The 23,300-nt window shown below is 39.9% G+C and overlaps 1 protein-coding gene across 1 annotated transcript in view; it reads right to left on the reverse strand.

Moving 5' to 3' along the window:
* Positions 1-22,657, reverse strand: part of NCKAP5 (NCK associated protein 5) — a 368,935-nt gene extending 346,278 nt beyond the window's left edge. The window contains exon 1 of the mRNA XM_058028292.1: positions 22,604-22,657. The gene's annotated coding sequence lies outside the window, so the exon portion shown is untranslated. The remainder of the gene's footprint in view (positions 1-22,603) is intronic.
* Positions 22,658-23,300: the final 643 nt, after the last annotated feature.

Consider the following 23,300-nt stretch of genomic DNA (forward strand, 5'->3'; position numbering starts at 1 on the left):
ATTTTTCAACCATTTTTTTCTACAGAATTCATGTAATGACTCCAAGTGGAGAATTTTTACCTAGGTTATTTCTCGGAAGCAATGCTATGCAGATTTAAACAAAGCCTTTAAGTGTATAGTTTATGCACCTCTCTAGAATTGCAACAACCAAAGTTATTCAATATTTCTATTTAGCTCAAAATTCAGCTGGGAAATAAAAAGTATTATTAGTCTGGAAAAGTGTTAATACACTTGCATGTTCTAAATGATCCACTGTGAATTTGAAGACTAAATATAACCTTTAAAAGTTTGGGGTTTTTTCTATATAAGGTTTATTAATTCAGAGTGGATTGGAAAAAAAAAACTGTTTTGAGTAGAAGCAAGGAGGAAAAGGATATGCTTGGTTCATTTCAGGTAAACCCTAAATGTTTGCCCATATTTTGAGTTGGAGATTTAGAAAATTCTGTGATTTCTCCTGTCTCTGTTTCTCCACTGCCCTGTGAATGTAGTAATATATGTGTCATTTACTGAATAAATCCTCTTTGTCAAAGACTTTAATAGTGAAACTTTCTATTAGTGCTGCTTCTCTGTGTCATTACTCTTCTCTATCTACCAGATGTGCACATCACTATAAACTCAAACAGGAGAATAATCCTCTCTCCAAACCCTGCTCTGTGCAGTGGAAGACACTCAGTTTTCATTCACATCTTTGCTGTTCTGTCAAAATTAATTTGATGGGAGAAATTCAGCTAGAACTGAATTAAAGCCAACAAAGAAAATATTCTGCCACCAAAAGCAGCTACATAGGTGAGACAGATATCCTCTACTCCCTCCACAGATTCAAACCCATCTTCCCTGCAGGGGAAACTAGGAAGCATTAAAGCAGCATTAAAAAAAAATAATTAGGGTAGGCCCATATTTTTCTTTAATAGTGGAGAAATTAAGCAGGTTGCTGCAGTCTTTAGTGCTGTTCATCTTTGATTTTCCTTGCTGGCTCACATCAATATTACCTGCAGCTATTGGAGAGAAGAGAAACTCTGAATGGGACTCCAGGAAATGGAAGAAAAAAGAAAAGAAGAAGCCAGGTGGGGCCTTCATGGGACTTCTTGCCTAAAGGTGTGCCCCAAACACACAAGTTTCCCATCCTTCCCCCCTTCTTGGATGAGGATCCTGGGAGTTAAGTCTCTGCTTCTGCCTTGATTCACAGCTGGCTGAGCCACCACATCCAAGCTGAGCATGGCAGGAGCTAAAGGGATCTATCCTCAGCTGGGGCTGGTTAAGTCAGAGACCTCAGGAGGGGTCTCAGTTCTGCTTCCCAGAGCTATAAACTCTTGAACTCTGCATCCAAGCTCAGAATCCCCAGTAATACATGGGATCCAACCCTGGAATTCAGGGAAAGAGGAATAAGTAAAACAGGTAAAGCATAATTAGTTTTCAAGCAAACAGCCAGAGGGTAAAAGGGACATTTCAGTGTTTTTCTGGGGAGACAGGACCCATCAGTAAGATTTGCTCCTGCTAGGAGCAAGGAAAACCCTACCTAGGGTTTGTGGCTGTGTACCTTACAAACTATTCTGTTCCCAGGTCTGCACCCAAAACTATCATCTAGGTGATAAATTCTTGGCAAGGTTTTATTAAAGCTTTTTCTTGTGATGGGAGAATTTTCTGGTAATCAAAAAGAAAAGCAATTCACTTGATTAAAGAAAAATTGGTAACTATAAATGACAGAACTGGTTTGTCATGAACATCAGGATGCATTCCCAATCAATAGCATCAGGACAGAATTGCAGCTTAAGGGAAGGAATTCACTAGTTTTAGCAAAGCACATAATGAAATTCCAGACAAGTCTACAGATTCTCAAGCAAAGAGACAATCAGAATGGTCAACTGAGGCCTTGTAGATTGTGCTACCCTTGTCAGTCTTTTGGTGGTCTCTTTCATTTACTGTCCAACCTCAAAATCCAGATGAAGATATTGGTTTCAAAAGTTAGAGCTAACAGGCAGTGACATAACAGAGAGCTGGTTATTAAAATGTTACACCAGGTTTCATTTTAATGCTTTCCTTCATAGCAGCAGGTGTTAAAAATCCTTAATGACTTCGCTGAACCTTTAGTATTTTCTAAGATTTTCTCATATGTAACTGCAATGAGAACCTGGGCCTTTTACCTCCTGCACAATATGGGCATTAGACAGTTTTCATTACTGATAATTGGGATTTTAGCATTTTACCTCTGGATTAGTGTTTCAAACTCAGATAAGGTTGATATTGAATAAAAGTGATTTCCATCAGCTGGCTGGCTGCTCAGTGACCTCTAAGAAATATTACAAGTTGGTAGTGGACAGGTGTCTATATGATTAAAATACACTTTGCAAGCACAGTTGGCACCCTGGAATTTTCTTATTAAGAATCTATAATCTGCTCCCCCCAGCTCATAAATTCAAAGTATTCAGGGGCACAGAGATGTCATTTAAAGACAAGGAGGAATACAGTGTTCTTTGATAATCTCACAAACAAAATACCTCTGTTTCTAGAGCGGTTTTGAGTCCCTGGACAAATGCTTTTGTGCACTGCAAAGATTATCAATCACACTATTAAAATTCATTAATTACACATTAGGTACCAGCATTAAAAATCAAATAAAAACCTAAAGTGCTGTAGGCTCTCTATCAAAATCTCACAGCCAGCACCATGTACAGAGTTCACTGTAAAGAGAAGAATACACACAGCACCAACAAAGTAGAATCATACAGGGTGTCCCACATATGCATGAACCAACAATAATTGAATCAATAATCCCAGACATCCACAGAGAACGCAAGTATTTTTGGTAGTAAAAAATGCTAAAATAGTGTTGGCCAGAGAAGGCGAGCCCAACCTCAAAAAGAGGTGTTTCTTCGGCTAGGAATCAAGGAAACAGCTTTGTGTTTGAGGAGGATTTGGAAGATGGGCTGGGGAAACATCACAATACTTTACGGCTTTTGAATAACCAAGCCCATAATTCAAGACTTTAACCTGTTTCTCTTTAACCCATTAAGAGATTTTGCCTGAGAACATGTGACAAAATATTTTCCATTCATTTTCTTTCTTGTTGCACCAGTTTGGAGCAAAGCAAGTCAAAGCCCTTCAGGCTTAGACCTTGGGGCAGATGCAGCTTCATTGAACTGAGGGACTTCCCAAGACTACCATGGAAGCTTTTGTAGACTTATAATTTATTCACATCTGTGTTAGTGAAGGAAGTAGGAAAACCTTTTACAGAATCCAAACAGGGAAAGACACTTTTGTAGAATCAATTCCCAGTGGAAGATGTTTTACCCCTCTGAAGAGGAACATTGTTTGGACTATCCCTGTTCAAGATGCTATAAGATTTATAAGAACATAAAACAACAGTTGCTAAGTTAGCACTGTTGTGCTGTAGGGGAAGGACTATGGATCCATCCAAGAAGAGAGCCCCCAGCTCAACATGGGAACAAAACACAGAAGATTATTTAGCTCAATAACAAAATAATCCTAATTTTGTGAAAAGGTGAGAGAGATGAACCTCATAAAAAAACCCTACAGTTTTCTAATGGTCCTAATAGGAAAGTCTTACTAGAAAATTCCTCCTAGGAATTTTCTTCTTAAACTGATTTTATCAGCTACTAATTTCCTCTGCAAGTAGCAACTGAAATATAGGGACAAAACCACTGCTAAGCAACTCAGCATTTACCCCTCCAGCCTTCAGTTTAAATCCATTAAAATGAGTCTGCATTTTACATATGTTTTAGATGGAGTGGTTAAAAGGAAGAGGAAGATCAGGAATGTGTGCAAAGCAAGTATTCATGCACCTGCTTTTAACACATTTCTGTCACATTGTCCAGCAGAATAGCAATAACCTGTTCAAACTGAGCCACAATCACAAAAAGTTAAAAACTGAAGACAGCACTGTTAACAAATTGCAGATGCATGAGCCTCATCCAGAAAGACCTCACAAATCAGCAATGAGAGGAAGAGAGGGCAAATCATGCAGAAACTATTTAATCAATGAGTAAAGACAATTATAACATCTGTTAATCTTTTGTGTAGGTTATAATTAGATGCTGAGGAGGAGTAGCCTTTAAGGGGGAGGCAGTGAATCCTTTAACATCTGCTAGAAGGGCAAACACTGTGCAATAAATGACTTTAAATGCAATCAGCAAAATGAGAGCTGAGCAGAGTTCACAAAAGGCCTGTATAAAAGATTGAGGATAACAAAATATTTTGCCAAAGGTCAACTCCTGCAGCACTAGAGCCTGAATAATGAGTTCTAGTTTATAGGCCACCTCAAAACCAAACGTGATTGTACCTCTGAAAAACAATTCTTTTCTCATTTGTGTCATTATAGCAAAAGCACATGCTGCTGCTGTATATCACGTCAGCTTAATGACTTATTAGGGCTCTATCTATCAACCTTGAACAATTCAGAATAAACAGGTAGGTGTGATGTATTTTAAAGGCCAGAATTCAGTCTGATTACACTGACACAGAACTGCGCCGCACTGTAAAAGTGATGGGATTCTGATTTTAAATAATTAATCATTCAATAGCTTCTAAAAGATCTAATTATTTACTCATTTTGCTGTTGAAAACAACCATATGGTCTAAGCTGTTCCTCACTGAAAATGTGAGTCCAAGAGGGAGGTGTTTTATCCAGTTTAACATGGCCCTCTACTGGCAAAATAACCCCCCAAAATCTTACCACAATGTACCATTTCATCAGATCACTTCAGAGCAGCAGAAAAGGTCCTACATTTTACAGCAGTCACACCAAATCTTACAAGATAGGGTAGAGCAGAGTTTTAGGACTTTGCATAAATTAAGTCATCACTTAATCTCTCCAGAATTCCCTTGAGGAGAGCATTACTTCCCACCAGATGCAGCTCTGGCCATCAACAGAGCACTGAAAAAACAAGCCAAGTGCTCATATCTAGAGGAGTAAGTAATTTTAGAAACAAATGCAATCCTTCTACTTGTGTCAAGTTGTGCTGTGTTGCTCAAGGATTGCCACTGATTCCCCACAGGATTGAGGCACAATGTGATTTCAGTTTGCACTATTCGGTAATATTTAGTATAGGCAAAACAAGCATAATAGAGCCCAGCTGCCAAATAGATACTGTTTGAAACACAAATGCTAGCTACCACCAAAAGTAACTTCACTGCAAAAGAATTCCTTCTTTTCTCCACCATTGCTGAAAATCCACAGTGGTGATTCAATGCAGCTTCAATCAAAGTGAAGCAGACAATGAAATTTGCCTCTGTTGTTGCATGTGGTAATTAACTCTTCCTTTTTGTATTATGTCTGAGCAACAAAGAAACAAAAAGACACGGTAAAGTATTGAATTTAACAATTTAGATAACGATGAATTATAAGAATCAATTAGCATCGTCAAAGAAAATAATTTGTGACATGCATTTGATTCTGTCCAGACCTATTGTGTGCACACACTATCCAAGGCTGGTTTGGCTCTGGAAACAAATGGGGTTGTCCTGTGGAAAGCTTATCAAACATGCAGTTTAACAGTGGCATTTGTTCTTGCTGTGTGTCAATATTAATAGGCCATATTTCAGCAACATAATTTTTATCCACTGCTTTATAATCCAACCTGCTTTTCAGGGTCTGCCTCATTCACAGCCCACAGGCAATGTCACAGCCCGTTTCCAGAAGCCATTGCCACTGTACAAACCCCGTTTATCTGATCCACCTCAGTGCCAAGCAATGGGCACAAAAAAGATTTCTCAGTGTTTTTCACATCATAGCTATCTAACTTTTCATCCTGAAAACATCATGACTAATTCATGTAACCATCAGGGGAAACCTAATGTGATTCAGGTTCCTGCATGCTGCACAAACAGTATCAGTAAACATTACAGAACAGCGAATTACAAGTGTTAATGGCTCATGTTCTATTTACATTGTACATTTATCCTGTTTCAGTCATAAAACAGCATATTACATGCTTTAACATCTGAAGGTGTTCTGGCAGCTTTGGCATGGATTTTTCTTCATCATGACTGCGGTCCTGCCCGGAGCTGAGCACATGCAGAGCCACACAGGAGCTGCAGAGCATCCTGCTGCATTTGGCCCTGGCTGCACCGAGCTGAGCTCCCCAGCCAGCTGAGATTCCCTCTGACACCTTTGTTCCCTGCCTTTTATCCAGCCCCAATCCCACTTGTCAGATGATTACAGGCTGGAGTCTGCTCTTATTCTATTTCTTTTCAGATGGTGAGAAAGCCCAAAGAATTGACATTCTCTTGGCAATTGTCCCTCTTAATGCCATCCCAGAATATTATCAGATTATACTCAGTATCTTTGGGCAGATTTCTCAGTAAAAATCCAACCAGGGGATCCCTTGGCTGAAAAGTGAGCTCAATCTATATCCTAATTTGCTACATTGGTATACAAGAAAGAAAATGTAAATGTGAGAAGGAAAATGCAAAAGAGGAAAATGAAAATTGGATGCCCACGGGCTCATCAGGTTTTGAGTGTCTGCTTCTGCTTTTAAGGGAATTAGGTGAAGATTAGCTCATGACTAAAGTGGAATTGTACCCTCCTGCTTTGCATTTACTGGGGCAGGATTTCTACTTTCATAAATCTAAACCCCCTAAACACTTATACACAATTCATGTATAAAAAAAATACCATAGGAACCCATGAAATTTTCTTTAAAAGCAGTAAAATTCACAGTAGAATTTGCATTTAAAATTAAAGTGAGAAGGATAACTGGAACCTGAGTAGAGATTTTTAGTCTCACTTTGTCCTAATTATTCTTAAGATTTCAAAGGCTTTTTATTTGCCAACAATACCTTTGTAAACTTTGCATATGTGCAATCTATACAAGTATACAAAGAGATCTATACAATCTCTTTGTATATTTGCCAACAATATAAAATAAACTCTGCAAGTGTAAATAATCAGTTTACAACAGTAGATCATCTTTACTGGCCACAAGGTGACAGAGGAAAGGAAAGACTTGCTCTCAGGAGTCACTGATAGGGATCAAACCCTTTCCATCTCCCTAAAGCAAAGCCTCTATCACAACTCTGCTCTTCACTCCTGCTCTTGGTGGAAGTTTCTTAACTCCAAAAACATATTTTAAAGACCATATAATTTTTTAAAATATTATTTCTGAAAAATGAGGATAAACACCTGAGGAATATAAATATGCTCTTATTTACATGCCCCTTTGAAGCACCAAAAGCCTTTGCCATTCCCATGGTATTAATGCAGAGCTAAATTTAGGCTGGTTCCCTCCACCCCCAGGAGAATATGCTTCCATTGCAAGGACAGAACAACAGCTCCTGAATTGCACAGTATCTCCACATGCCAAGCCACATTATAGCATCAAAAAAGAAGAGCTGGACAGTTTTGATCTGCTGTAGAAACAGGGTCACTTGAGAGGGGCATCTGCAGTTGTGGCCCCTCTGACCTTAATAAGAAGCCCCAAAAAATCTGTTGCTGGGTGGGACTGAGACGCCTTGCAAATAAAGTCAGTAGCAAGAAAAACAAACCACAATAAATAGTATAATTCATGAGGAATCCTTCAATTCCTATCTGACTGATTTGTACTGACTTACTCTCATACACTTGCCAATCACTTGCAAATTTTCTGATTTCAGTCCTCAGAAATGTGCTTTGTCTTCACAAAGACAGATCATTAAACAGAGGTAAACAGTAATAAAAAGTTCCTCATACACAGTACTGTGATTAGGTTACATCCTAGAAAAAGCCTCTACAACTGAAATTACAGTAATTTAGAATGGGCTCCTGGTGAAAGATTGAAATGAGAAGCAAGAGACCCAGGGTTTGTTACCAGCTTTTGAAGTGGGTAAACTATATTTTAATAAACCACATCTATGGACCAGTTTATTCCTCTGTCAAACACAGATAATTCCATGCCAACCACAGCTAGTTGTCCTGAAAATTAGTTAATCCCTGGTCAGGAACAGAGGTGTGTCCCACAAACAGCAGGCAGCACAAAGTTTTTTCATAGCAGCTACCAGAATGACAGTTTTTCTGCTCTGATATTTCAGGATGTGATGTGATTCCTAACATAAACACTCAAAACAAAAATTACAGTTTCTCATATAATTGAGAATTCATTCTATCCAAAAGATATCACATTTCAAAGCACTGTATGATTCTCTCTTTTAAACTTATACACCTCCAGAACTTGAACAGGAGCTAAAAGTGAAAAATAATCAAGTTGTGTTTGAAATACATGCCTGCATAAGAAACAAAAGAATTTTTATATAAATCTGTATTAAAAATACAAGGAATTTATATTAAAATTCAAGTATATATTCAAATAAATATATTCAGATAAATATAGGAATATTCAAATAAAAATAATTAAATTACAAGAGAACAATCTTCAGACAGTCCAGGTTTTGTTCAGTTAATGACAGCACTCAAAAGACTTTTAAGAATGTTAAAGTTTCATCACTTAAATTAAGAGAGAGCCACTTCAGTGCAATCTCATACAAACAAAAGCCAGAATGAAGTTTTCATTTGTCCTGAACCACAGTCAGATGCATGGCTGTAATCACTCCTAACAACTACATACTTGCCGCTCTTTTAATTAAAACAAAACTACAAATAGCAACGCTGACACACTCCTAGAGAAAATAAGCTTTACAGAGATGATAGAAACACCAAAACAGCAAAAGCCTTACTTGCAGCAGCTCAATCAAAACATGCCAGCCCTGGAGGACTCAGAACCGTAAGAAGTCTTTGCAGTCCAGAAATTCTCTTGAGTTTATCCAGTGTTTATTTACCAAGCTTTAAAAGTCTGTGGTTAGAAGAACAGAGTTAGCTTTCTACACCCTGCACAGCACCAAAGCCCTTCAGTAACAGCAGACATGAAGTTTGCTGATAGTTGGGTTTGCTGCTGCTGTGTAGTTGCTCAGTACTTGTAAATACAAGCTCTGTGGACAAAGTCCCAAATGACATCACAGGCAGCTGCTTATTGTTGAGTCTTTATTAACCGACTGTCAAAAAAGAAAAGCGAGGAGGAAAGAAAAGCCCAAACTATCTTCCCTGCAGCACAATTTGCATCTTAGTAGGAGTTGCAGTGCTACACATATAAATACTTCTGTTTACCCAACTGATGTTTTTCTAGAATGAATTAACAGAGTTTGCAGGCAAAGCAGAAAAGTAAGAAAAACTTAAGCAGCTTCACCACGTGAAGAGCATAGGGAGAAAAAAAAAAAAGGAAAAAAAAATAAAGCACCAGTGCTGCCTTTTTCACAATTTATCACTGAATTCTCCTAATTCTTTTGTTTTTTTAATAATAGGGGTACAAACCTGCCTGGATTTTAAAGCACAGAGCAGAGAACTTTAGTAGGTTGAAATAAAAGTTTCAACTCATACCAGAATTACAAACTACAATCTTTTCAAGACTTAAGACAGCTCAACTGCAGTAACAGCGCACTTTGAAGAAAACCCTCTTACTTTCCAAAGATGAAAATACAAGAAAGCAAGAAACAGCATCAAACATGGTTATTCACAAGGTGCTAAGGGCATAAATACTGACCTTTCCTTCTCAGAGGGGAGGTGCAAGCCTAAGCAGCACTGTGGAGCTCAAACACATTCAGCTCCCAGCGAGGCACGGAGCACTCACTGGAGAACCAGTCCAGCTCCTAATCTGAATCTCTGTCACAGAGTTCCTGCTGAAAGAGAGGGGCTGGGACTCTGTGCCTCGATTTCTCAGAAGTCACTCCTTTCAAGTCAGAACTTCAAACGCCGAAAGAGCAGCAGCAAGGCTTGTGACAGACTGAGCTCTCTTATCTGTGCACGTTTCCACACGAAGAGGTTCAATATTGGAAACACCTGGCCACTCACATCCAAACACTCTAAACTGTTCCACAAACAACAAAACAAGTGAAACTTGAGCTCAGGGATGAGCGGAATCCAAGTTTTCACTGCTTTTTTAATTGCTACACATAAAAGCCTCAACCCAAATTCTGCCTGTATTTACAGAGAGAAAACCAATCTTGGGTCAGATCCTCAGCTGCTGTAAATCAGGCTAGATGCAATTACACACCTGAGCAAGAGCAGTCAGCTGCAAGCTAAAATCCTGCTTTTAGCCTGAAAGAGTGCCATTAAAAACATTTGTGTGACCTTAATAACAGAGTGCCTGGCTTTCTTGGTGCTTGCCCTGAGTGGCAGCAATGCCCTGCTGGCACAGGGGGGCTGAGCTCATTGCAACTGCTCATGCAGGCAATTGATGCCCCTGCCACTTGCTGTCTCTAAAATATAAGTTTGTACTTTTGATGGAGATCTTTTGTAAATCCCCTGCATTTATTCCTGTGGCTAATCAGCCCGTAGCGCATGAGAAACACCACACTGTGTAACTCTGGGTTATATTTACCACCCTGGCTCAAACGTACAGGGCTGTGTTCCTCTTCTGTTGTACACAGCAAGGTATCTTTCTCATTAAGAGCTTGCCAGTTTGATCCAGGAAGTCTTCAAAACACTGTGAGGATGAAGTGGGCTATGGGAGTAATAAGTACTAACACATCATATTGAATCAGATCAATTTCAAACCATAGGGCTTTAGTTCCACCTTCACAAGGGCCATTTAAGCAAACATGAACAAGGCCCCGTGCTTGGATACACATCTCCAGAAGGCTTCAGCTCTTTCCATGAGAAACAAGCCCAAAAGATCAGCAGAAGAGTTAGATTTTGCTTAAATCTCTCGCAGATTAATAGTGCGCTTTCTCAGACAAAGGATGAAATTAATTTTTTCTCCTGCCATTAGAAGTAGTTATAAAATTTCAAAACACATTGAAGGTTACATTAAAGCTCTCTTGATGACCAAACTGGTTTTCTCTGAGACACTAATTCAGACAAACATGTGTAGAAGAAAGGAAGAGTATATAGTCATAAAAGAAGGAAACCACTGGTTTAATTGAAAAAGCCAAGTGCTTAATAAAATAAAAAAGGACAAGCCTTAAGGAAAATTACAGCCTGTTCCCAAGAAAAATTTATATTACTTAGCAAAAGTTAGCACTTACTTCATTTCTTAGGGTATGTTAATGCATCTCCAGGCTAAGCACACCTGAGTGAGCAGGACCAGGACAGCACACACACGACTCACCTGTCTCTGGTCAGGCAGCACTACAGAGGCACTGACTTGAGTTGCCTGAAAGCAATTTTTCTGACTTTTTCAGAAGTGTGGTTATTGTAAAAATAAATGCACAGCAAAACAAGTACTGAGATCTGTGGGTTTAACCAGCGAGTTATTCTTCCCAAGAGGAGAATTGCCATGAGGGTGGACAAACAGATTTTGCATTCTTCAAATTACAGCACTTATTAAGGGAGTGGCCATTAGCTCACCCTGTCAGTGCACTTATCCATCTAATTTCTATTCTAAGTCATAAGATATAGCTGCTGGCTGTGCAGATACAACTTATTTTTGGCAGGAATGCCATGAATTTTGGTAGAACAAAATTAACAGCAGAATTCAGTCCTTGACTAGCTGCAGGTTGAGTGAAAAGATTAAGAAGTCAAAGTCATGGGCAGCAGTCATTGCTCCTGGCCTGATGTGCAGTAGGCTGAACTGATTCTTGTATCTGAGGAAATAATTCAGCTTCCTACTGCCTAATTTTTGATGAGCAGACAGATAAGATGAGACATTACAAGCTGATCTAAAGGCACACAGATATTAGGAAAGCTTGTCAATTAACCTCTCACAGTATGGCCAGGATCTCTTAAAGACCCCATGTCTCATACTAAGACAAAATCCATGCTACTTCAGGTTTGCTATCCACATTTTGACTTTACTTTGTAATTAACTTAAAAAGTTCCTCCTCACTGAAGAATCCAAAACAAGGACATCTTCCTTGAAAATGGAATAGTTGGCTGGGATTGAGTCACCTAAACTGCACCTTTACTGAAGCATGCCAGAATCTCTGAGCTTGTGATGTGCTTGCTCACTTCTTACCAGCTCAGGAGCAGAAAACAGCTTGGACCAGGTGTCTCAAGGTTCAGTCTCTCACCACAGACCCCTAAAGCTGCAGCAGAGGTGCCCCACAGCCTGAAGAGTTAAAAGGCAGCTGGGAAGAGCTAAGAGCTTTTTCCCTGAGAGATTTCCCAGAGTGCTGAGAGTTCTGTGTGGTTCAGTGCAGCCTCAGACAACCAGCCCATGTAAAACCCTTGTTTTACTCTCTAACCACTGCTGGGGCAAGGACAGACAAGCTGACAGGCTGAAGAGCAGTTTAATGTAGGGCAAAATTGCAGGATGTTAAAATCCCAACAGATTTTAATATGATAGAATATAAGATCCTAAACTCTTATATTTCTAACCAGTAAATACTTAGATCACTGGAGTACAAATTTAAAAATAAAAAACAACAAGTTAAACAAATTGTAGGCTGCAGAATTTGCCCTCTCTGGAGTTGCACATGGTTAGAGGTGTTGAGCTGGCTCCTAAAATATCATGGAAATTTCTCCAGTGTACTGAAGAGCAAAATGTTCTTTGAAAATTACTATTATGCTCACTTTTACCAAGACAGCTATGTCCCACAAAACATGTACCTACAAGAACGTGAGGTGTCACAAGTTAACACAGTAAACACTTTCCTGGGCTAGCTGGCCAGGCAGATAAACAACTGGCAAGTTGAAAAAAGTGGAGAGAATAAAAGGAAGGGTGTGAGGGCAGTATATGAATCTCCTCAGATACTCACTGTCAAAAACTGGCCTTCAGTTGAAGCAGTTTGGTTGGCTGGTAAGCTTTTGATCACAACGATAATTTGGTTTTTAACCTTGCTAGGTGATTTTTTTCAAAGCTTTTTACTTCCCCTGCATGTCAAGAATAAGGAAAAGGTCCTTAGCAAAGGCAGGTTTTACTGCTGGAACAAACAATAGCTCTCTCTTCTGTCACATTTATGTATTTAAGCTTCAGAGAAAGTGGCAAATAACATATAACAACAGTAACTGTGTTCAGATTGGCCATTCTGCTACATCAGGGTTGGAGATATCATCAGTCTGCTTTGTCCTAGCCAGTTGTGCTCTCCATTCCTGGCACGGCCATGCTGCCCTCTCCAAGAGCTCCCAGACAGCTTCTCTAACAACCTGCCTGCTCCTCAGCCCCTGTCACTGCAGTTAAAAAATGTTATATTCTACCTCCTGGAAGGGCACCTTTATATGGAGACCTTTAACTCACATCCCACACTATGGGAAATCCTGTCCATAAGTGTCAGGATGAAGCCTTGACACCCAATTCTGACACATAGGAAAAAGTCTAAAATGAAATGTTTAATCTAGCCTTTTCAGATGAGCTGAGAGCTAAAATGAGCATATACGATTGCTCCTGCCACAGCAGTGATTTGCAATCAATTTCTAAATCATTTTCAGCGCCATAATTTTTGCTTCAATAGAATTCTATGAAAAGCATTCATTGGACAAAATTGATGGGATGTCTTTAAAGGACATTGCCTTTCACTACAAATTACCTCATTGTAAAAGACGATATTAAGCAAATCATAAAAAGTTTGTTTTGAGCGTTTGCCACTTGAAACTGGAATCAGTGTGAAGAAGCTGAATTTTTGAACTACAAGGGAACTCATAAATATTGTAAATATAATTACAAAATAGAAGCACATAGGACTGGCTCTCCTTAATTCCATGGCTTTAAGTCATTATTCCTTCTTTGCCTGTCCTGTTGTTTCTGGAATCAAACAATTGATTCAACCACCAGTGACCTTATCCGGAATTAATTGAAATCAATGGCATTAGTGGATTCTGGAGCAGGCCCAAAACCAATGCATGTTGAAGGGCTTTTTATATCCTTAATCACACCAGTAAGCCTCTGCAAATTCAGATTCCAGTGGATCCAACCATTAAATCACTCCTGCAGTGTTTAACTTCACATATGGACAGAGGTCCCTGCTGGATATTGAAAGTGGTCTCTATTATGAGGACAAGGTTATTCCCATAATCTATTCCTGATGAAAGCATGCATTTGCCCAGGTGTCAGTGATCCAGCAGGGCTGGCAGCTGATGGCAAGGCTGACTGATTTGCTCGCTGCTGCTGCCTCCTCGGACATGTCGCAGTGTGTCAGCAGCAGAGGTAGCGCCTTGTGAAACACACATTCCTCTGATGCAAGCATCTGGCTTCTTGGCAGCCAAGTCGTGACAGGTTCTGCAGCAGCTGGGATGGCCCCATGCTCTTTCAGATGGTTAAATAGTCTTGTTTTTCAGCCTAGCTGTTTGTTTTCCTGCTGCACTCCTGGACGGAAGCCCATTGGCCCTTTAATCAATGAGCTGGCCGTTGGGTGGGAGTAATCAGCCACATTTCTGTGCATGTCAGAGCAGAGACTGCCAGCCCTACAGCCCTGCACTCTTGACTCCATGCTTAACCTTGTCCTGCTTCATCCTGACACCTAGCACACCAACATTCAGTCTTCCCAAACTGAAAGAAAACACTTCATCCTTTAGTCATATGATTTCCTGGATTTCATAGCTCCTGCTTTGTGCAGAAGAGAGAATTCAGATCAAATAAGAAATACAATTTATTTATTTCAGATGGCATTATAAACTGTCCTCCCATGTGCACACACCAGATGGAGATAAGAATCTGGCTGGAAGGTTTAGCCTTACATTGTGTGGCACAGAGGTAACAGCATATCAGATTACTGAGAGAAAAAAGTCTTCAGAGAAGATTTCATAAATCTGAAATAAATTTTATTTAAATTGCCTTTAAACATATTATGCAAATCCACAACATAACGAGCAGTTCTGAGTAATTTCCTCGAATAAATGAACACATGGCACTACTAACACCTAATGTGATAATACAGTATTAAAAAGAAGTTCTCACAGGGATACCACAAAAATCAAAAGCTGTCACCTGCCTCTCAGCCATTTGCAAGCCACCTCCACTTTTTCATTCTAAATGATAATCTGTTTTTCCTTTTTTCCTATGTACTGCTGTTTGTGGAGGGAAAATAAGTAATGAACAGATTTGGACAGGCTACATTTTCCCCTGGCAAGGTTTTACTCTTTGCTCTTGTGCTTACCATCTGAAGCTCTTCTCATGGGGTGCAAATACTCTTATTTCCACATTCACCAGAAGAGAGAAAATACACAAAAAGGCCAATTCCTGCCCTGCCACAGAGAGAGGAGGGAACAAATCTTCCCTGCCATCTCCCTTGGTGTGTTCCATTGATGGCTTCATGAGGACCTAGTAACAAGCTGATCTGTCCTATCACCCACCATTTGCCAAATACACACACACACACAAATGCTGTTAATCAGTTCTAGTGGCCAAAATGATGCCTGTGGAAACAACACATCAGTGTTACCATGGGTTCCAACCACACCAGGCCACACATATCCAGAGTGACCATAATCAGCACCCACCACCATCCTGTCCTAAAGGAAGTAACAAAGAAATAGTCCCAAACCATTCTGAGATTTGTTACTATAATTTAAGGTTGTCTTTGGGTCTTTCCATTCCATTTCCAAAGCAGGACAGGCAAGAATTGCTTCCAGCAGATGACATAGTAAACGAGAGCTGTAACAACATGCCTGGTTTTAATACCATATAATTCCATGCTATGACACACAACATAAATTGATAAAAACTGTCTCATTTTAATGAATGACTGTTATCAAGAAGAAGTGATCTGAAATGCATTGCCAGTATTCTGGTCTCTCAACACCCATAAAATCTGCAGAAAGTTGTTCCATGTCACAGGTAAAATGTTCAAGGGTTAAGCTGCTTGTTCAAAGCCCAAGAAAAGACACCAACAGATTAAAGTCTAGGAATTATTGCTCCCAGCACTGTCAGTGGAGCCCTGGACAATACCATGAAGTTTTACTCAAAAGTAACTCAGTGCAAGTCCTCAGGCCTCTCAGCTCTCTCTGGAAAAATCCTGGCTTGTAGAAACTGTACTAATAAAGAGTACACACACTGGGATTTCAACAGTATGCTGTGATTACAACTAATAACACCTAGCAAGACAATTCTCAGGACAAGAGGCCAAGGTGCCTCTGTGAAAAAGATGATGGAAAAGCACAAAATTATTTTTGTAAGGAGAAAGTTTTCTCAGTCTTCCTGCAAAAAGGAAAATCCTCCATCCCGTTCCTCTGGATAGAAAAGGACAGGTATATCAAACAAAAGCTGTTCTGGTTTACCACACTGCCTTCCCCACTACAGTGCTCAAGATTTTATTGCATGCTATAAAGAGAGGAAAAACTCATCTTGTAGTCATATAAACACAGTGAACAACACAGAATAAGTATCAATTACTTTTGCAAGTTCCAGTGATAGCTTCAAACCCTGAGGATAATTTCAAATGGCATGACAAAGTCTTCAGTTAGATTAAAACATCAAAAGCAAACTAGCATTCAAAACCAAACAATTTCATCTCTGCTGAGGAAGTTACAATAAATTTTCTGAACTGGCAGATTTCCCTCGTAGCTGTTCAGCTGTTCCTTTCCCACAGGTAAAATAAGTCAATCTGTTTGAGAAGACAATTTGCCACCCAGCTTACTTAATGCCACACATTAAAATTAAATGACTGACTAATTTTGTTGTCAAAGAGCTGTTTTAATGGGAATTCATGGTTAAAAGAAACAACCCCAATAGGGAAATAAAATCAGATGATGCTGACTTCCATGTGAATCAGATCTAACTAAAATAACTGTCCAACTTTTTGCCTCTTTTTACATAGAACTTTTCTCAAATCCTTCAACAGGTCCCTGAATATATGTCAGTCCCTGTTCAGTTTAATCCCATGATCCAACTTTGGCTCAGTGATGTCAGTATAAACACAAACATGACTAACAGAAAACAATAGATCTGTGACAAATTTTTGCTCATCTGGAATTGAACATGATAAATTCCTGTAGCATCCTAGCAAGCCAATGTAGCTGCATTTTCCATTCCCCTTGTTCCAACATATGTGGCTGTGGAAAGTGTGTGGCAGTGGTGCTGGGTGAGTTCACACAGGGCCCTGCAAGGCTTTGCAGAGACATTTGAAGCAGCTTTAAATAAGTTACTTTGGTTCTGGAAAGCAACTTGGCCACTTTTAGTTCCCTGCATGGAGCCCAGCCCAGGAAATACCCTGGCAGAGGCCTAAGGGAGTGCTACAGTCCTGCCCCAGCCCAGGAGCAGCTTCAGAGCCAGCTCAGGATCCCCACACGACGCTGCCCTACAACCACAGAAGTAATAAAAGTGTTCATTTTGCTTTCAGAAAAAGGCAGGAAAATTCTTTATCTTCACAGTGTAAGTCACAACCTGAAAAGGCTTTCCTAGTCATGGTGTGAGCTCATTTGATCCATCCTAGAGCACCATTCTTAACTGAAAGAATAATAGTCACTGTGAGATTGAGTACCACCTTTGAAATGGTCTGTGGGAGCATGAAGCAAGACTCATCCTTGCTTTTTGATAGATGAAGGGCTAAGGCTCAAGCCACTTCACTGGCCTTTGCCTACAAAGGATCAAAAACCCAAGTGCGCACTGACCAGCACTGCTGGGGTCTGCTCCACATTCCCTTGATTTCAAATAATCTTAACATTTCAGGTGAGCAATGCCTGTTTTCAAAGCCAAGTATCATGCATACACTCATGGATATACATGTATTAATAACAGGGATTAGCTGCCACTAGCCAGAGCCATTTGCTTGCAATATTTGGAATATCCTGCAAATTTGAAGCCTTTACAATTTTAACTCAGATATTCTTGCTCTCCTCTATGTTCTAGGTTGCTTTGCTGAAAGATTTGGGTCAAGTCTTGTGTGTTGACCTAGAGGTCGGTCATGGCAGACACTTGGAAGAGTTTCTCTGACATCTGCCCTGCTCTGTTCATGTTTCCTTATTCCTCCTTTTGGAGGGATTTTACAGATTACAGCAGTTCTCAGCATGCAGAAGTGTGTCTTACTCTATATGAATAGGTGTTTATAGCATTGTTTATGTGATGCCACAGGTAAATGGACAATTTCAAAGAATTTAAAATAAGGCCCATTGTGCACCTTGTCACCATTTCATTTCAGAGCTCTTGCAAATATCCCAGAAGTTTGGACAAGAGAAATTTCTGCTGTGCTCTGGCTTTGGCACATGTCTTTTAACAGATGGAAATTATTGTTATGTAGCCTCAGGTCATATCAGGATATCTTTTTGTTTCTGTAATGAGGCCCAATTAATACCTAATACTGACTTTCTGCCACTCAAAGGATTTTAAAATATCAGGACTTCAGCCAGAACTGTAATGCTGATGTGTGCTTTTATGATATAATCTAACTGTAATTACCCAAACCAATATCAACATAATAGTCATTCTTATTCTATAGGAAACTTGGGTATTCCACTCTATTCAAAAAATGCTTACTCTAAAAGACTTTTCTCACTCCCATTGCAGGGTCAGCATTTCACCTTATGTGAAGTAGAGTTGCAAATTAGAGAAATTAGAGTAATTACATTGAGCTAGACAGGCTTTGGGCTGATCTCTTTTTTTGTTTCAAAATAAGACAGGCCAGGACAGGACAGGACAGCTGTCACTCTGTGCAGCCTTACCATGTAGCATTAGAAATATCTGCACTGAGAAGTGTTTTAGAATAGCTATTTTGTAGTGATTTACTGCTAATTTTGTAGACAAAACCCTAAAGCCAGCTTTCTATTTTTAGGGCTTATGCCTTTCAGAAGGTTTTACATAAAATTATGGCAATTAAAAACTTTATTTACAAAATATTCACAGATTAATACTCAATTATAGCTTATTCAGGATGCAGGACCTCCAGGGTTACCACTAGCCCTGAAAAGGTCATGAATGCTTGAAATTTTTTAACTTTTTCCTGGGTATTAGAAGTTTGGACGGAATATTTAACAATTCTGGGCAAATGATAAGATGACACTGAAGTTTACAGTTCAGCTTTTTCTCTTTCTGTGCATGCAGCACTGGGAACCTCCTGGAATGATTCTCAGCATCTTTGCTGAACCCATAGGACTGCTCACTAACTGTGGTTTCCAGCTGCTGCCCAACATACCACCAAACTTCCCAAATTTCCACCAAACTCAACATCCTGACCATCATACTTGAAACAGATTAAGACAGAATTGGATTGCCCAGATGCATTACAAAAGAGAAACTTACAACCAAGACTAAACTGAATGATACTAAAATATAATGAAATTAATGTAAATAAGCTTGGTATCTTCTTTCCCCTCCTCCCTTTCTCTCCTCAGAAATATTCAATGACCAGATAGCTGGCAAGATAAACAGTAAATGCTACTGTAACTTAATGGGGGCTCTGTACCAGAAATGGTAAATAAAATTACAGAAGTTGCTTTACTATTACAGGGTAAAATTTTTAAAAATATATTTAATTATTACTTCAGAAACTGTGCTAAAAATAGGTTCTTGAGTTGCATTTTTTCTACATGACAGATAAATGTAGGAATGTAGCCTTCTCAAGGAACTGTTTGTACTGTTTGTGCATTTCCTCTCCACCCAGCAGAACTTCCAGAAGAGGATCATATGAATTTTGCAAGTATCGAGGAGATAATAGTTACCACAGGCTGTAAAACTGGAAGATCATAGACATGCAAGTATATGCAGGTGCTACAAGCAAGCTACATTTTCTTCCTGCCAAAAAGGTCTCTCTAATCTCCACACTAGTGAAAACGTCCTCGTGGCTCCAATATTTTCCCTGCAGCCACAACAATTTTTAAAATACATACACAGCCATTTGATTTTATCCCCTAGAAGAGCAAACCCAGCAAGTGACAGTGTCCATCAAACTCCCTTGAAGGTTGCATACATTTTATACACATCTTGCAAATTAGTCTGCATACTCAGGTTCTCTGTACTTATTTAAATCCTACCATCCCTTCCCAAGCAGGAGAAGGAAGAATGTTGATTTTAGCCAACATGGTTTAATTTACTCAAAACAACAGCATGATCATGTCTTGTACACTTGAAAGAATGGCCCTGCTTCTGTGGGGAATGGCAGTGTTTGGTGCTATGAACTAAAAAGCATTTGTCCCAAACAATGCCAAAGCAGGGATGAAGCAGTGCAGCCCCAGGTCTGACTCTGCTGTCCCACTCCTCCTGGCCTGGCTGGGTGGCACTTGGCTTCTCCAGAAAATGCCAAGAACTCCCCTCAGAATGATTAATGTCACACCTTCTAACTAGGATGCATTCCTTTTCTACACATACCTGCAGAAAGCTGTTGTCCTCAAGTTGTCATACTCTGGAAGCATTTTTGAGGGAAAACAGCAAAAGGCAACAGCAGAGACACTTCCCAAAGAAGTTGTTCACCTGCAATATCTTCCATCTGAGTTTGCCAGTGCTCAAGCCCTCTAACCAGCCACCTCAGCTCCACAGAAATATTTTCTGGGAATTACACAACGACCAAGTGCCTGCACCTTACCACAACACTTACTCCTTGCTTGAGAATTTAAGCTTTAATTAAAAGTTTCTACACCTTATGCCTGCAAGGAAAATTTATCAAAACACAAGCAGAACATAAACCTTCAACCTCTATAAAGCTTGAGACAACTGCTCAGAAATTCTGTTTTTCTTCTTAACACATCACTGAAATGAAATCACAGCATTTCCTAAAGGCAGCTTCACTGAAAACACCGGATTTTTAATAAATATTTAAGTGTAGTTCTCAGGGGGTTTTTGCCACCCTTCTTAAAGCAGTCTACAAGATTTTTGCCTTCAGCTTTGCTGTTTTTCCCCTCAACAATCCCAAAAGAAAACCTATGCCTTTTTTGCTATCTAAAACATATTTAAAAGCAAGATATTGACAGACTACAATAAATGGTACTGAGCAACAGTATAATTATTTTTTTAGCAGAGCTTTCCAACAGGCATGTATTGACACATTTGCTTAGGCAAAATGCCTTTCCTTCCAGAAAAACTTGAGCTGCAACCAAGAGTTTCAGGAAAGGCTGCAAGATGTTGGAGCTGGGCAAGGACAACCATGGAGGTACAGATCTTTTCTCATGAGCCTCTGTGTCACAGACACTGGCACAAAACTGCCTCTTGTCCATGTATCTAACACCACAATTAAAAGATGTTAATGTCCATGGAATCCATTACCTTCCATGGGATTTTGGCATGCATACCACGAGCTGCACCACACCAAGCACTACCAAAGGAGAAAGGCCTCCACAAAGAACATTCCTGAGCAAGACCCAAGGCCAAAGGGCAAACCTCACGCTGCTTGTGGCTCATCCCTGCCACGCAGTGCCATCTCACACTCCAGAACAACAGTTCCAGCCTCCAGGGAAAGACAGACAGACAGTTCAGCCATGGCACACTGCAGAGGCCACACAAACCCAGGTTTGTCCCAGGACAAAACTACAGAAGCAGCAAGGCATGGCAGTGATTTCAAAAATCCACAGTCACTCATGTCTCAGCTTTTCTTTCCACCGAGCCCAAAGCTGCACAGGGAGCTGTCAGCAGCCACAGTCCCTCTCCCCATCCCAGGAATGCTCTCCCTCCTCCTCCTCTGCTCCCTACCACAGCTCAGGGTGACTCAGCTCAGCTCCCAGGAGGAAAATCATCCCTGCTGCTCATGCACATGAACTCTATCTGTCCACAGTGATACACATGCCCTTCTGAGAAACCTCAAAAAGGAGAGGAAGAGAATCCATGGGGAATGGTAGGGCCGAAGTGGATTGGCACACACAGCCACAGCCATCCTGCATTAAAATGAAGCTACATCCATGTGGGTTTCCAGGAAAAAGGCTGCTGTAGGATCTTCCATTGCACATCATTCAGTGCAGTGAGGTGGGCTGCACTTGCACAAAGTGCCCCAAACTTTTGTATATTGATTTTATTCCTTATGAGATTATCAAATGAAAAATCTATTAAAATTACTTCATTCAAAAACCAAATTTATCTTCTATACTGAGCCAAGAGTATTAATATTGCCACCCTGCTGGTACCCACTGAAGAGTCTTATAGTAGGCTGCTCTATTGCACAGATTGTTTTTAAAGTTTCAAACACCTGTGCACTATCACAAATATTTACAACATTTATGGCTTCCAGTCATTTACCTAATAACTGTAAAAGTGCCTTCATGGCACTATATGGTTAAAAGGAGGAAAACAAGGGGGAATCCAATGTATCACCACTTCTCCTACCTTAACTGAATGCCTTACATCCATTTCTCTTCCTTCACTCCTGTTCAGGTATGAATGATAGCATCCAGCGAACATACCCCTGGGAAGAATAGAGCTTCCTTCATCACAGAAATTTTGTTTTTGTGAAATGCTCGAAGCTGATAAGTATCCTTATAACACACAAGTTTCCAGTTCAAAGGATAGTGTCTGCCTCCACAGCACCCAGCTCCCATAGTGGTGCTAAACAGAGGAATTTGACTCAACTCTAACTACACACTATGCCAGAAACAAAAAGGAAAAAGAAAGCTCAAACTCAATAGTCCTCACTCCTTTTATTGTAAATACATTTTCTAATCCAGTGGTCCAAATCGCAAACTCATGAGCTGGTTGTGTGCAGGGCCTGATAAATCCCGAGCCAGTTAAAAACTAACATTCACTGATAAAAGATCAGTCAATGAAAGTGAAAGGTTTGAACAAGTGGAAACAACTTCACTTTTTTGTTAGGGCAGTGCTTTGTTGCATATACAGACCTGAAGAGCTCTGGAACCAGGGCTGGTGCAAAGCTGGGAATTGAACTGAAACATGAGGAAGCTCTTCCCACTGCTACCAGCACTTAATGCAGCTGCCATCAAAGAATGCCTCTCACCTGAATTTTTTCAAGACACAAAAATAAATCACCACATGAGTCACCATTTCTTGATCTCTTTCTGAACAAGAGCACACACAAAAAATTTTATAAACCCCTTTGTGCAATACCGTTTCTAGTATATTGACAAAGACTCAAATTACTGAAAAAGCTCACGGGCCCTGGCCATGCTGGATGGTAGGGAAATGTTTGTATTTTGAGCTCTACAACTTCTACTGACCAGATATACTGTTGTAACCACTGAACTCACCGGGGGATTAAAGAGTTAATAAGAACATAGGAAAGTGCACAATTACATAAAGTACAATCTGTCACTTAGATATTGGAAATGGACTATGAAGATGCCAGGATAAGTGCATGTACTTATATACAGAGAACATTTTAAACAGTTGACCGTGATTTATACGTGCTGCAGCTGTCACACACACTATTTCTGACATCCAAAGAGCCTATGCATACTTTCAGTGGCAGAAATTTCTAGTTATTTGCCATTTTGTAGAACTGTAAATCACATAAATGCTCATATTATTACCATGTGCTCTGACAGTTTGCATCAACAGACCATCTTGGAAGAATTACAG

The sequence above is a fragment of the Melospiza georgiana genome, chromosome 7, assembly GCF_028018845.1.
Source record: "Melospiza georgiana isolate bMelGeo1 chromosome 7, bMelGeo1.pri, whole genome shotgun sequence".
NCBI classification, from domain to species: Eukaryota; Metazoa; Chordata; class Aves; order Passeriformes; family Passerellidae; genus Melospiza; species Melospiza georgiana.